The sequence below is a fragment of the Paroedura picta genome, chromosome 4 (genome assembly GCF_049243985.1).
Source record: "Paroedura picta isolate Pp20150507F chromosome 4, Ppicta_v3.0, whole genome shotgun sequence".
Classification (NCBI taxonomy): domain Eukaryota; kingdom Metazoa; phylum Chordata; class Lepidosauria; order Squamata; family Gekkonidae; genus Paroedura; species Paroedura picta.
The window spans coordinates 120,434,121-120,447,926 of record NC_135372.1 but is presented as its reverse complement, the minus strand read 5'-3'; the positions used below and the strand labels follow the sequence as shown (position 1 = coordinate 120,447,926).

The 13,806-nt window shown below is 43.0% G+C and overlaps 1 long non-coding RNA gene across 1 annotated transcript; it reads left to right on the top strand.

The window, feature by feature from the left end:
- The first annotated feature begins 413 nt into the window (after nt 1-413).
- LOC143836866 (uncharacterized) lies at nt 414-6,627 on the top strand. Its single transcript, XR_013230801.1, has 3 exons — nt 414-505; nt 4,916-5,124; nt 6,503-6,627. It is a non-coding gene; the product is annotated as an uncharacterized LOC143836866 (long non-coding RNA).
- Nucleotides 6,628-13,806: the final 7,179 nt, after the last annotated feature.

Genomic DNA, 13,806 nt, shown 5'->3' with positions numbered 1-13,806 from the left:
TTAACCTAAGCAAGTGTGTTTTCCCATCATATGCTAACAAGGGGCAGCCAGCTCTATGTTAACTCTTCAAAATGTTCTAGAATCATAGAATAATAGAGTTGCGAGCAATATTGACATCTGTCCCCTTAAGCACGCATCTCTCACTTTCAAAATGTCCCACTCCTGCTACTACCTAAACCAGCTTCCCAGGCATAAAGCAATATCCCTTCCTTTACACCTAAAACCTCATCTATACAAAGGTGTTAATGGGCAGTCGCCTGGTTCCTGCTCCAAATAAGTCACTGCTGCCGTGGGTTTCTTGCTTTGGAGACCTGGCAGCCTATCTGTGTTGAGTCAGCTTGAAATCAGTGCCAGCTAGAAAAGGCTGCAAACACATCTGCTCTGCCTTAACATCGTGACCTTTGACACAGAGGGCAGATGCTCCATCAGCTCCTCTCCTGAAGGCCGCTGGGTCCTCAAAACAAAAACACACCGAAGAGGTTCAGGGCTCCTCAGCAGCCTTGTGGTAAGTGCCTTTTGTTCAAAGCTCAGAGCTGTTAATTAAAGACTGGTGATTAATGATTAAGCTCAATGTGGTTTCTAACTCAAGCTCGGGAAGTCCTACTGTTGCTGACTTTGCTCAAGGCTTCTGGGTTAAATTCTGCTGCACACACAGCTATTTATATCCGAGTCCATCAGAGTTATAAAAAAAAAGAAAAAAGAGGAAGAGTCTCTTCTACATAACTGAGAGAAAAATTACCATGCACAGAAAGTGTAGAGGTCATCTCTTCAGACAAAGTAAACAAGGTGTCCAACTGTCACGGCCACGGCTAGAGCAAAGCAAGTCATTATTCACAAACCATTTGCCTACCACAACTTCAAGCTGTAAATTGTGCAAATTGAAGGGGAGGGAATAATCTTTGCCCATTCCTCTCTTTTGGGAAAGGTGTTTGGAGAAATGATGGCGGATCATCAATCATAATTCATGCATATAGCATCATAACCTTGATATACGCATTGATATGGGTCTAAATTGGCCATAAAACAGCCCCAGATCTTGCTGAATTGATACATTCAGAATGTACAGCGATTGTCATGAGAAGGAGAAACTGTTATCAACGGACAATGAGATGAGGAGGAACAAATTAAAGACCTCTGTTCTTTTTTGGTCTACTGCCTCTCCTACCATGGTTCCTTTAAATATCAACTGAGGAGTCTGTGCTTCTCAAAGGAGTTGGAGTTACACAATGAAATTGATTGCCCATAGATTTATGACAAATAAAAGGTAGTGCTACTTCGAGTAATGCAGAACTAATTTATGGAGTTTATCAGTGCAAGATGGTGTGATGCCTGTTAGCTTCAATGACTTTGTTTTAAAGGACTGGGCATATTCAAGGACAATAGGTCTGAAGTGGCTAAAAACTGAAGGGAGGAATAGCAAGGAATAGACCCTACCTGATAAATGTCTCAAAAATATACATCTACCCTTTCAGAAAAAACATATGTAGAAAGTATTTGCATGTACATTTCTCTTCATGAAATGAGAATCCTGTAAAATCAGGATTCTCAGTCACGTATAGAAAGCTATCTGCATGTAATCTGTACATGTATTAACTTAGGCAGATCAGGCTCACTCCTCTCCTCCATGCATTCTGCCCCTACAGAACATCTCAAAAGAGTTCATGTTCCACTTCCCTTCAATCTTCCTCCATAAATCTGCCTTATTATGTGCATTTGATTTTCAGCTGCTCAGTGGTAACTGCTACACTACCAGCACCATTATTGCTTAAAAGCATTATTTTAAGCCTTAAGAAAGCTTTTATGGATGGTACACTCACACATCATATCTCAGAAATAAATTCAAAATGAATTGTTGCAGTCATAGAATCATAGAGTTGGAAGCGACCTCCAGGGTCATCTAGTCTAACCCCCTGCACAATGCAGAAACTCATAACTACCTGCCTACCCACAGTGACCCCCAATTTCATGACCAAGTGATCCCCACCATCACCACCACCACCAAAAATCTCAAGAATCCAGCCTGGCCTAGATGAAATTCACCTACCATCCCACAGCAGCAATTAGCAATTCCCTGTGTATGTTAGGAAGGGTCACAAGAGACAAACACTGGCACATCCCTTCCTGCCCACCCTCTCACACTCTGCCTAAGTTCATAAAATCAGCATTTCTGTCAGATAGATGCTTAAAAACTTCAGAAGAAGGAGAACTCACCACCTCCCAAGGAAGCCTGTTCCACTGAAGAACCACTCTGTCAGGAACTTCTTCTGGATATTTAGCTGAAAATTCTATTGAATTAATTTCAACCCATTGGTTCTGATCTTCCCCTCTGGGGCAACAGAAAACAACTCTCCATCTTCTATATGACAACCTTTCAAGTATTTGAAGTATTTATTATATCACCTCTTACTTGCCTTCTCTCCAGGCTAAACAGACCAAGCTCCCTCAACCTTTCCTCATATGACTTTGTCTCCAAACCCCTCACCATCTTTGTTGCCCTCTTCTGGACATATTCCAGTTTCTCTACATCTTTCTTCAATTGTGGTGCCCAAAACTGAATGCAGTACTCCAAGTGAGGTCTAACCAGAGTGGTGATCTGGACACTATAGATCTTTTAATACAGCCCAAATCCCATTTGCCTTTTTAGCTACCAAGTCACACTGCTGACTTATGGTCAGATCTTTTTCACATGCACTACTGCCAAGACGAGTCTCACCCATCCTATAGTGATGCATTTGATATTAGCTAACTAAATGCAGAACTTTAAATTTTTCACTTTTATTCATTTTAGCCCAGTTTTCCAGCCTGTCAAGATCATCCTGTATCCTGATTCTGTCTTCTACTGTGTTTGCTACCCCTCCCAGTTTAGTATCATCTGCAAATTTAATAAGCACCCCCTCTATTCCTTCATCCAAATCATTTATGAATATGTTGAACAACACAGGGCCCAGGACAGATCCTTGAGGCACTCCACTTGTCACTCCTCTCCAAGAAGATGACAAACAAGTAAATGAATACAATATACAACTGGCATAGAAAAACACACCGGGTGTTTTTTTTTTAATGATGGTGGGAAAGAAACCAAGGAAAGATTCCTGGGATGAAAATTAGGGGCTTTGGAGGTTCCCAAGAGATTCTCTGCTTCATCTACATCACACTGCAGGGTAGGAAATTAGGGCAGCTGACATCCTAGCCCTATTTTCAAGCCCCCTTCTTTTGAAGCCAGTGTCAAGATCCTGGATTCCTTTCACCTTCCTGAAGAGTTGGTGCTACCTTTCAACAGCTAGTGGACAGTGTGTTGGCTTTATTATATTTCTTCCATGACCTGATGGATTCTGTAGGCCCAGGAGAATCTTTTCTTATAATAGCTGCAATTTGGACACACTCAGAAACTGAAATTGTTTCCGGCATCCTTTTGCTAATGTAGTCCAACTTTGCCTTGAAAATGTCTCTTTCCAATTCCTTTGACAACAAGTGACATGGGGCTTGTCTCATCAAAATGCCATCATGTCTAAACAGAGACACTGCCTGAATCACAGTGAAAATGAGTAATGATCACAATTATGGGCCATATAACAGTCCAATAAAATCTAATTAAAATGATCCACATCCCATCTGCCAACAGCATATAAGCAAAACCAGCCATTTGGGAAGAAGGGGAAGAAAGTAAATATTGTCACGGTCCTTTTTAAAATATTTCATCATGAAAATCTGATTTGCATTTTATCGTTACCTCCCATGCTATACCACTAAAGAGTTCCTGTGTGCTGGAGATTACATACTGCCTGGGTGGCATCAGAAACTAATGTTACTCATTGGTAAAGACTGGAGTAGAGTAGACAAACACAACTGCTGAAAGCCATATACTTTATATATATGGTGACCGAGCAGTGATATCAGGGCTCTCTCAGCCTCACCCACCTCACAGGGTGTCTGTTGTGGGGAGAGGAAAGGGAAAGCGAATGTAAGCCACATTGAGACTCCTTCTGGTAGAGAAAAGTGGCATATAAGAACCAACTCTTTTTCTTCTTCTGTGATCAGGCCACACTATACCATTCTGCTCACCCCATTCAGTAAGTAGCAAGGATGAAATGGTTCCGCTGAATGAAAGGGGACACACAAAGATGTCTTACTCAAGCACCCCAAATCTGGGGGCAGCAAAAACATTTATACTTGTTGCCCACTGAAATCAAGCACACCTTGAAATCGAATGGGAGGTTTCACAAATGAGGCTCAAAGAAAAACCCTTCTTGTTGATGCCATTTTTAAAGGAGGCTACCCTTTAACCTAGGAGGAAGTTCAAATAAAGACGCACAAATAAAATAATCTTCTGCATAAGTAGTACAATAAAATGGAAAGAAAATACATATTATAAAACATCACCTCCAGGAAACATGAAATCACAGAAGTTATTAAGCGTCTGACAGAAGCACTGTCATTCGCTATCCTCCTGGTCCCGGAGTTTTGTTAGTAATAAAAGCAGCTTCTTAATGCTCCCCTCTCTCAAATGCATAATTTACTAGTCACAAGGATGGGGGTGGGGGGAGAGACATAGCATTTTCATAAAGGACTATGAAGTTGTCCAATTTTCCAGAGCTGCAGGACAACAGGATCTGAGATCTGTATGGCCAAAGCCTGTTTATGCATTATGAATACATAGAGGCTTTGCAATTCAAAGTGACAGATCTTGGCTTTTGCATTGCCTGGCATAACTAGATTATATTGCAGCAACTATAAAATCACTGGAGACTAAGCAAGCCTGCCTTGGGATATATAGTGGAAAAATCACCTGCATGTGCCCTAATGGCCTTACCCCAAGACATGCTGTGCCAGCTAATGAATATTTCGGGCGGAGCAAACGATAGATTCTGCTGTCCTAGACTGAAACTGCAAACTCAAAGTTATGCTGCTATTTCAGATACTGAGGCATCCTGCATTTCAGGCAGAGAGTTGACCATTGGCTGATTCCTCTTGAGCCCACTTGACCACTACAGTCATATTCAGCGGCCCTGCTTTAGCCAGGTGGCAACCCCAGAGGGGCACTTCATGGTCATGATATTAAAACTCTAGAACTTTTCTCTCCAGGGAGACCCATTTCTCCCCCTCAGCTGCCTCTTCTGCCAGCAGGTAAAGCCTTTTTTGTTTTGTATGGTGTCCCTTCTGTGCTCCTGCCTTATTCTCCGATGTTTTTAATGGTCACTTTAGGTTTCTGTATGTATTTTAGCTCTGGTTTTAATTAAATGATGATGGTTTTCTAGCTTGTTTTAACCGTTTTCAAAGTATAATTTTATTATGTATGTCTTAAATTGTTGGTCACTCTTATGAAGGCAGAAAGGCAGTGTATACACTTTGTAAAACAAGCAGTATCCAAGAAATAATTTCAAAAAACCTGGATGGAACTTAAGTTCTTGCAAGCCTATTTGACCTAGGGGATCCCAGCTCTGTTAAGGCCACCATGAATGTCTTTGGTATGGCAAAACTGAGGGGCTTTACGCACCGGGATCTTTGTAGCAAATTGGTCACTGAATGAAAAATCGCCATTTAAAATAGTGGAATTCGTCGTTATGCATACCTGCCTTTGTAGTGGAATCCAGTTGCGTTTTGTAGCGTTTCCCACAGGCTTCCGGTCTCGGCAGAAATCGCTAGAAAGGAAGCGGCCAATGGGCAGCCGTTAGCATGCTCCCAAACAGCCCCTTTCCCTTTAAGAAAGGTTTTTAAAAAAAAAACAGACCCATTGTAACAAATCTGTGTTAATTCGTTGCAACGGAGAGACCCATCCAGCTGCCTGGTGTGTTTGAGCTGTCGTTTGATCGTTGCCACGCTCCCTGCGAGTGAAAAAAAAAATCCCCCCCCCCTCTCACGGGCCCGATTTTCGGCTGAATGAATGTGTAAAAAATAAAGTGACTGTTTAGTAGTGTGCTTAGTGACTGAAGTGTGCTTAGTGACTGAAGGGGAGGGACTGAAGCCGGGGAAGCCTCTAAACTGAAAGAGGCTCGCTGGTACGTTTATCCCCGCTCGCTCGGAGAAAAAAAAATGGCGATCGCTTCGCCGGAAGATCAGAGAAGAGAGCCAGGGGGAGGGACTTTGTAGAAACCACAACAATGTTAACGCACAGGTCTTTTTCGCTAGTGTTGCAGATTGGTTGCAGGAGTATCGCTTTCCGAAGGGTGAATCCACTTTTGGGGATTTCCCTGAAAGCGCTACAAGGAAGCGCTTTTTGCAGATTGGTTTCAGGTGTGTGGCAGATTGTCGACAACGTTGTGCAAAACAGCAAATCAGTAGCGTTTTCAATTGGCAACCATTGTGCTATTTTGAAGGCGTGCAAAAAGCCCCTGAGTAATTAGTCCTACTCTCAAGCCCTTTACTGCAAGGCCAAGACCAGGTGCCTTGATTCTTTGGGTAGTGCATACATGCATTGTAAAAGGATTCTGTCAGTTGGCAGCATGATCTCATAGGGGGGAAAGTATGCAAGCTGTGAACTTTGTGTATTTTTCTTTTAATACAGGGTCTACAGTCCACAGGCAATAGATAACATACTGATTGCTTCTGAATAAAAACAGCACAGGGACATCTCTCCTGCAGGTGCATGCCTGAATGTATGGATATCCATGCACAAATACACATACAGAGGTTTGATAAAGAAATGTATCATGAAGAGAATGTACTACAGCAAGGATCAAAGCTAGCATCCTTTTTTTGCTACAGATCGTGCCTCCGATATACTCCATGAGACAGATAATGAAATAAACCAGTGGGAGGTCTTTACAAACAAGTATTACTTATATATTTGTCATTTTTGTCCTCATTCTCTTTTAAATCTTTGGAGAGAAGAATAGGGTTGTTTTTTTTTTAAGGAACCCTTTTAAAAAGATCAGAATCCATAGAGAATTGGAAAGGTGAGGAACAAAACAAACTTAGAAATGTCCTTGGTTATAGATAATGCTGAAAACTAGTAATCCTGCTGAATTGGAGTCCGAGCCTAAAGGAATCATTACTAGAAATATCTTAGACCCCACAGGTGGAATTTCTTAATCAAATTTCTTAATCAAATGGCATTTTCTCTAGCCCCGTGCAGTAGATTCCTAAAGAAAAAACATCTGTCTACTTATAAATAGCCAGATCTGCTATTCATTTACAATTATTAAATAGTCACTTTAAGTGCTTGGATGTTCTTACTAGGGATGCCAGCCTCCAGGTGGAATTTGGGGATACCCAGGAATTACATTTCATCTCCAAGCTTCATATATCAATTCCCCTGAAAAAAATGGCCACTTTGGAGGGTCGAATCTGTGGCATGGTACCCCACTGGTAACCCTAGTTCTTGCATATGCTTGTTTCACTTACAATCACATTACAACATGGATTGCATAGTCTTAAAGCTGCATTAATACTTGGGAACGACAACAGAGAACATACATTAAAACACCTCTAATACCTCAGATAAATGCGAGCACGTTTGTTGCTTGGGAGTCAACTTCTCATGATTACAGGAGATGATTTGGTAGAAAAGGTTAAATTTCCCCCAATATGTCCAATACCAGCCTATGTTAAATTTTAATTGGCTGGTAAAAAGCATTTTCATCATTCTTGATGGGAATTGGAATCTGCTGATCTAGGGTCTTTCAAGATATCATGGAACAGATACATCTACCCTTTGGAGTCAAACCAGCTAGTGAAGCAAGTCAGCAACTGAGTTATGCAGTGATGGCAGCCTGGCATGGCCAACATGTAAGATCAGCCATGTAACATCAGCCATAAAGGCACATCACCATTGGCTGCTAGCTCAAGTAGTATCTACAGGTCATAACTGTATTCATACTAGATGCAGACACCCATGGAGGCAATTGCAAGCACATATCATCTGTCACATACATTTCAATGCAAATAAAGAGCAGGTACCCAAAACCCAGGGAGCATCAGGATGGTGGACCTTATGACAGTGAACCTTATGAGAGCCCAAGGAACAGTAAGAACCCAAAAGACCGTAATTTGCCAAGAAACAACTATATCACCCCACACCTACAAGTTCAGTGACTGAAACATCATCAGAAAAAATACATAAAATGTCTTTGATTGACATTCCCTGATACTTTGGAGCCAATGGCCTATTGATATTAAAACACTAATATAAGGAAATTCTGTAGGATTTTTCCACACTAATCTTTCACTATTGTTACAACAATCTTATATTGGAGGACTCAACCACTGAAGAAGATATTGAAAACAGAAATTATCTAGAAACCGTTATGGTTGATTCTTCATGTATAAAAAATTGTATTAGAATTGAATATATATATTTAGAACAAGAATATTGCCTTGGAAAAGGTTCCTTGTTTTTCTGTTGATATTCTATTGTGAACCTTCCTTTTATTCATGTTATAATCTGTGGAGGAGCTCCCTTTTTCAGGCCCTGTGGAACTGTTCAAATTCCATGGAGACCTGATCTTCTCTGGGAGCTCTTTCCTCCAGGTGGGGGCCAGGGATCACCAAGAAATCGGAGGTAGCAGAGGATAAAGCTCTTTGAGGGGTGTGGGCAGAAAGGCAGTCCCTCAGGTACACTGGGCCCAGATCATGTATGGCCTTAAAGGCGATTACCAGAACCTTAAAGGTAGGAATGTTCCTCCTTTATCTATGTGTATATAGCTATTATTTGTGCAATCTTTACTAAATTCCATTCTTTAGCACAAATAGCTGAATAAAATTGGGACAGCTAGGCACACAGTGGCATCTCCCAGACAGTTGTAAGGTTCTGGTTTAATTCCCTTACAGTTTCCCTACAGGTTTTCCCCTCCCCTCTTTTCTCATACATTTGTTTGCAATCCCTTACTGTTCCAATTTTTCTGTGCCCCCACCACCATCACTGCTCTTTCCAAAATGTGTTTTCCTCCCTAAAATTGTTTGATTTCAGAGGGGCTTGCCAATCTGTAACATCTGGGCCAATTCATACTGTTCCAAGTACCTTGCTATTTTGTTTTGGGCTGTTGCATGCAGTGAATTATTTTTTTTAATAATAATAATTGCATGCTGCCATTGCAACAACACTGCTGTATGCCCACGCATGCATTGCACAAATGGTCATGGCCAATCAAAGCACCTGAAACAAGCAGCCAATTATTGTTTTGCTGCTTCCTGGAACATTCCTTCAGGCACACTTGAGCACCATGCCTGGGTAACATTTTCATGTTCAGTATGTTGATACATGAGATCTCTTGAGGAGAAAGCTGTTCAAGAAAAAGGCATGCACTGTAAGGGCCCTTTCAAAAATCTCTCTGATCTTTACGACCAGTGTCCAGAGCAGGGGTAGTCAAACTGTGGCCCTCCAGATGTCCATGGACTACAATTCTCATGAGCCCCTGCCAGCGTTTGCTGGCAGGGGCTCATGGGAATTGTAGTCCATGGACATCTGGAGGGCCACAGTTTGACTAGCCCTGGTCCAGAGGAACTTCACTTGATTCCTGCAGTCAGTCACTGTCAAAGCCCTTCGGAGTTCTTTACCTACTGCAATTCAAAACAAGGTAGCAAAGGAGTGCACAGTCAATGAAAATAACCACTCACATCCAAGACAACAACTAATTAATCACAGGCCAGATGCATATGCCAAGAGCAATTCAAAGTTGGGCTTTGGGGGCAGCGACTGCCTTGCAAGAGGGACCGGGAACCGCATACAGCTCCTACATCACCTGTACACACAAAAATGCTACACACAGAATAGCCTACAAAGGAAGAGATATGAAGAAGCTCCACACAAGATCAGGCAATGTGAAACAATTGCTCTGATTACACGATGATCAGAGGTGCCCCAAAGGGGAGGATAAAGCAAATCACATTTTCAGTCTGGAAGACCTTTGTTGCACAGTAACAGGCGAGGGTCTACCACAGGTTTTCTCAACCAGGGTTTTGTGAAACCTTGGGGTTTCTTGACAGCCCTGGAAGGGTTTCTTGAATGGGTGGGAATTAATTAATTTGTAATAAATATTTAAAATTTGTTGAACATAAATCGGGTGATATGACCATACTAGGGGCAAAATACCAGGGTGCTGACCCTCCCCCTGCCCGTTCCCCGCCGGATCTTGAGAACCAGCATGTGGGGGTGATTAAACACTAGGAGACTCTAATCTCAAGAGCCCAGATGGATTCCCCACTCCTTCTCCATGTGCAGCCAGCCTGGTTACCAACCTCTAGGTGGAGGCTTGGAGATCTTCACGAAAAACAACTGATCTCCTGGCACCAGTTCTTCTCGAGAAGGTAGCTAGGAGGGAGTGAGAGCAGAGGCCCTGCTGGGTTCCATAGGGCTAGTGGGCAGCCTTTACTCTTCCCACCCCACCCTTGGACTCTTAAGGCTCCACCTCCAAGCTTCAAGGAACATTCATAACCCAGGGGTCACCAACCTCCAGGTGTGGCCTGGAGACCTCCTGGAACTGGTGTTCATCTGCAGACTATAGAGGTTAGCTTCCCAGGGAAAAATGGCTGTTTTGGAGGGGGAATTTTGCTATGACAGCTCATCTCCAGACAACAGAGATCAGTCCCCTGAGCTACTCAGTGGGGCCTGTTCTTCTTCTGCTGCTCCTTCTCCCCCCCTCCCCCTACAGGGCCAAGCTACTCACTGGGACCTCTTTTGCTGCTGCTGCTGCTTCTCCTCTCCCTCCCTCCATACCTTAGCTATTCACTGGGGCTTCTGGTGCTGCTGTTGCTGGTAATCCCTCCTCCCTCCAGGGACAAGCTACTCAGTGGGGCCTCTGCTGCTGCTGCTTCTCCCCTCCACACCTGAGCTACTCAGTGGATTTGGCTCCATTTCTACCCAACACATTCTGAGGATGTCAGGAAGTTGGGGTGGAGAGCCGACTCCTTATCAGCCCTTCCTGGCTGAGGGCTCCCTCCCAATAGAGGTTCAGCTATGGGGGGGGAGCTATTACTGGCCGAGAGCCAATCAAGTAGCTAGTGACCCGATGTTTTCAAAAATATATGGTTTACTGATTTTGTCATGGCAGCCCACCTCCCCCTCCCAAAATGTCCAATGACTGACCTGGATGGGGTGGGAAGGAGAGAGTATTTGGATGGGTATGTACATAGCTATGCTTCCCAACCATATTATGCACAAGCACACCATTTCTGTGGTTTCTTGAAGCCTGAAAAATATTTTAGGGGTTTCTCAATGGTAAAATAGTTCAGAAAGGCTGGCCTACCTGCTGCTTTGCCACCATGCAAATACTATTGCAAGCTGAACACAAGCCCCAACCACGAAGGAACCCATTGGCAGCTTCGCCAGGGAACACTGCAGCTTGATTTACCAGGCCACTGTTGCTGTGCTGCTGAAGACATAGTTTGGCATGACTTTGACTTGGAACCCAATAGATTCACTCAAGTTCCAATTTGAAATCGGTCCCCATTAAGTCAGGTCTCCATACCAACTTCCAGACCATCCAGGGAGGTGATTCAAGTTAGCAGAGGCAAGATGAAATTAATTTGTTTTACATTTCCCATCACAGATTGTATTCCCTGTTTTAGATTTGACTCTGTTTCCATTAAGAACTCAATCTACTTATATATTTCATATTCCCAAGCAGGCACATTAGTATTGATATTGCTGCGGGTTATATCAGCACAAACATGCCTGTCTGATGTCGCATCAATACTAATAGGACTTTTCATGTCGGCCATTGCTCGATGGGAATTTTCAGACACTATTGTGTATATAGCATAAATATTTATGTACATGTATTTGCCAATGTACATACACGTACCACAGAGACAGTCAGACCTAGTTAATCAGAGTCAGTTTGCAAACTTCATTGCTTGTAGATAAAGAAAAAAATGATATTAACATATCAATAACATATACATGCTGGGAGAGTGATTACCCTTTACATCTTTGGGACATCCAAAACACCCAGATATGCTAAGGATACATTAACACTCTAGTTTAAATATTCTCTCTATTTCGGTGTCTGTCTCTCCCACCTTTTTTTCTCGAACTCTCTTCTTTCTCATACATGTAAACTCTCTTATGTCTTCCTCCCCCTCTCTTCTTTCTAATTTCTCTTTCTTTCATACTTCTTTCTCGTCTTTTTTCTTCCCTCTCTTTTTCCCATTCATCTTCTTCACATCTTCCTTCTTTATTCTCTACGCTGTTCCCTCATCCTTTACCTCTCTGTCTCGCTCTCCCTCTCCCTCCCTCAAAGCTTGTTTCGCTTGAAAATTTCTACCTTGTGGTTGTGTACTGCTGACTTCACATTTGCTGTGGTGTGAACTTCACATCTGTGAATGGATGACAGGAAAGATTAATAGCCCCCATGTTCCCCCTTCTTGTCGACTGTGGGCCCATCTAATGAATAAATAAATAAATAAAAAAACCAGAGTTTTTAAATCCCCTAAATCGAGACCCAGAGCCTGAGAGAAAACATTTTGCTGAACCCATTTGTTAAGGACAGGAGGAAGGTGGGGGGGGGACTTCTAATGATCTCTAGTTTACATAGTCGGCATTTTTCCCTGAACATTTTTATGGGGGGAAAGGAAGTTGGAAGTCATGGAATTAGTCCCATTTTCTCAGCCGGTGCAAGAAGTAGCTATACAGAAAAGCGATACCGGGGGATATGAATTTTAAAGGTTAGGAAATTATTGGTAAGTTACAAACGTTCATATCATCAGCTCATTGACCACCCAGCTAAGTGACTACCTTAAAAGCCCAACAGCTATCCAGACATGTGCTTGGAGCACCACAGCTGGTTGACCATGATGACGTAGAAAGAGGCAATGCCGTGGCTTGAACCTTTTGTCACCTCCCAGTGACATTACCGTTGGAGTCCAAGAGTCGCTGCTGACCCTCACCTTCGAGGAAATGCAGCTGGGAGCGAGGTGGAAGACAGGTGTTATCTACATCTATCATGACTGCTGCCTGAATCCATGGCAGAATCCGGAGACACTTCTCTGAAATACACTTTGTACCCAACCAAGGGAGCCTCTTGTGGCGCAGAGTGGTAAGGCAGCCGTCTGAAAGCTTTGCCCATGAGGCTGGGAGTTCAATCCCAGCAGCCGGCTCAAGGTTGACTCAGCCTTCCATCCTTCCGAGGTCGGTAAAATGAGTACCCAGCTTGCTGGGGGGTAAACGGTCATGACTGGGGAAGGCACTGGCAAACCACCCCGTATTGAGTCTGCCATGGAAGCGCTAGAGGGCGTCACCCCAAGGGTCAGACATGACTCGGTGCTTGCACAGGGGATACCTTTACCTTTACCTTTTACCCAACCAAGGGGTAGCCCAGAACCTGACCATCTTATTACATGCAGTTCTAGTGTCAAAAGTCAAAACATTCTTAATGTCATATGTATGTATGGGTATGAACCAGTTTGTGATTTATATCATGCCTGTTTGCAAACCATGAACGGTCATAAACTTTTAGTTACCTCATGAACTGGTTTGGTTTGTGAGGTGACAGAATCTTCCCAGCATGCTGAAAACACCAAACTCACAGGGGATCTCTGGAAGACTCTCCACTATCTGCCCTCCAGGTTTGGTGAATGTCATTCTGGACAGGCACAGGTTCAGGAGTATACAGAATGGATCCTGTGCAAGGTAGAGATATCAAAGTCACATGGGACTGCTCCCGGATGCTATCCTATATCCCCTATGAATTTGGTGGCTCTAGCTTATAACCACAAACTGGCCAAAATTCATCATGAATTTTAGTTCATGAACAGGTTTGTGCCCAAGCCTTGTAAGCTGCAAATCAAAAACATGGTTTTAATGGGCCAAAAGGGACACATTTAATTTGACTCTAGCCTAACCACATTCAGACAGCATAAGAACTCTATTCT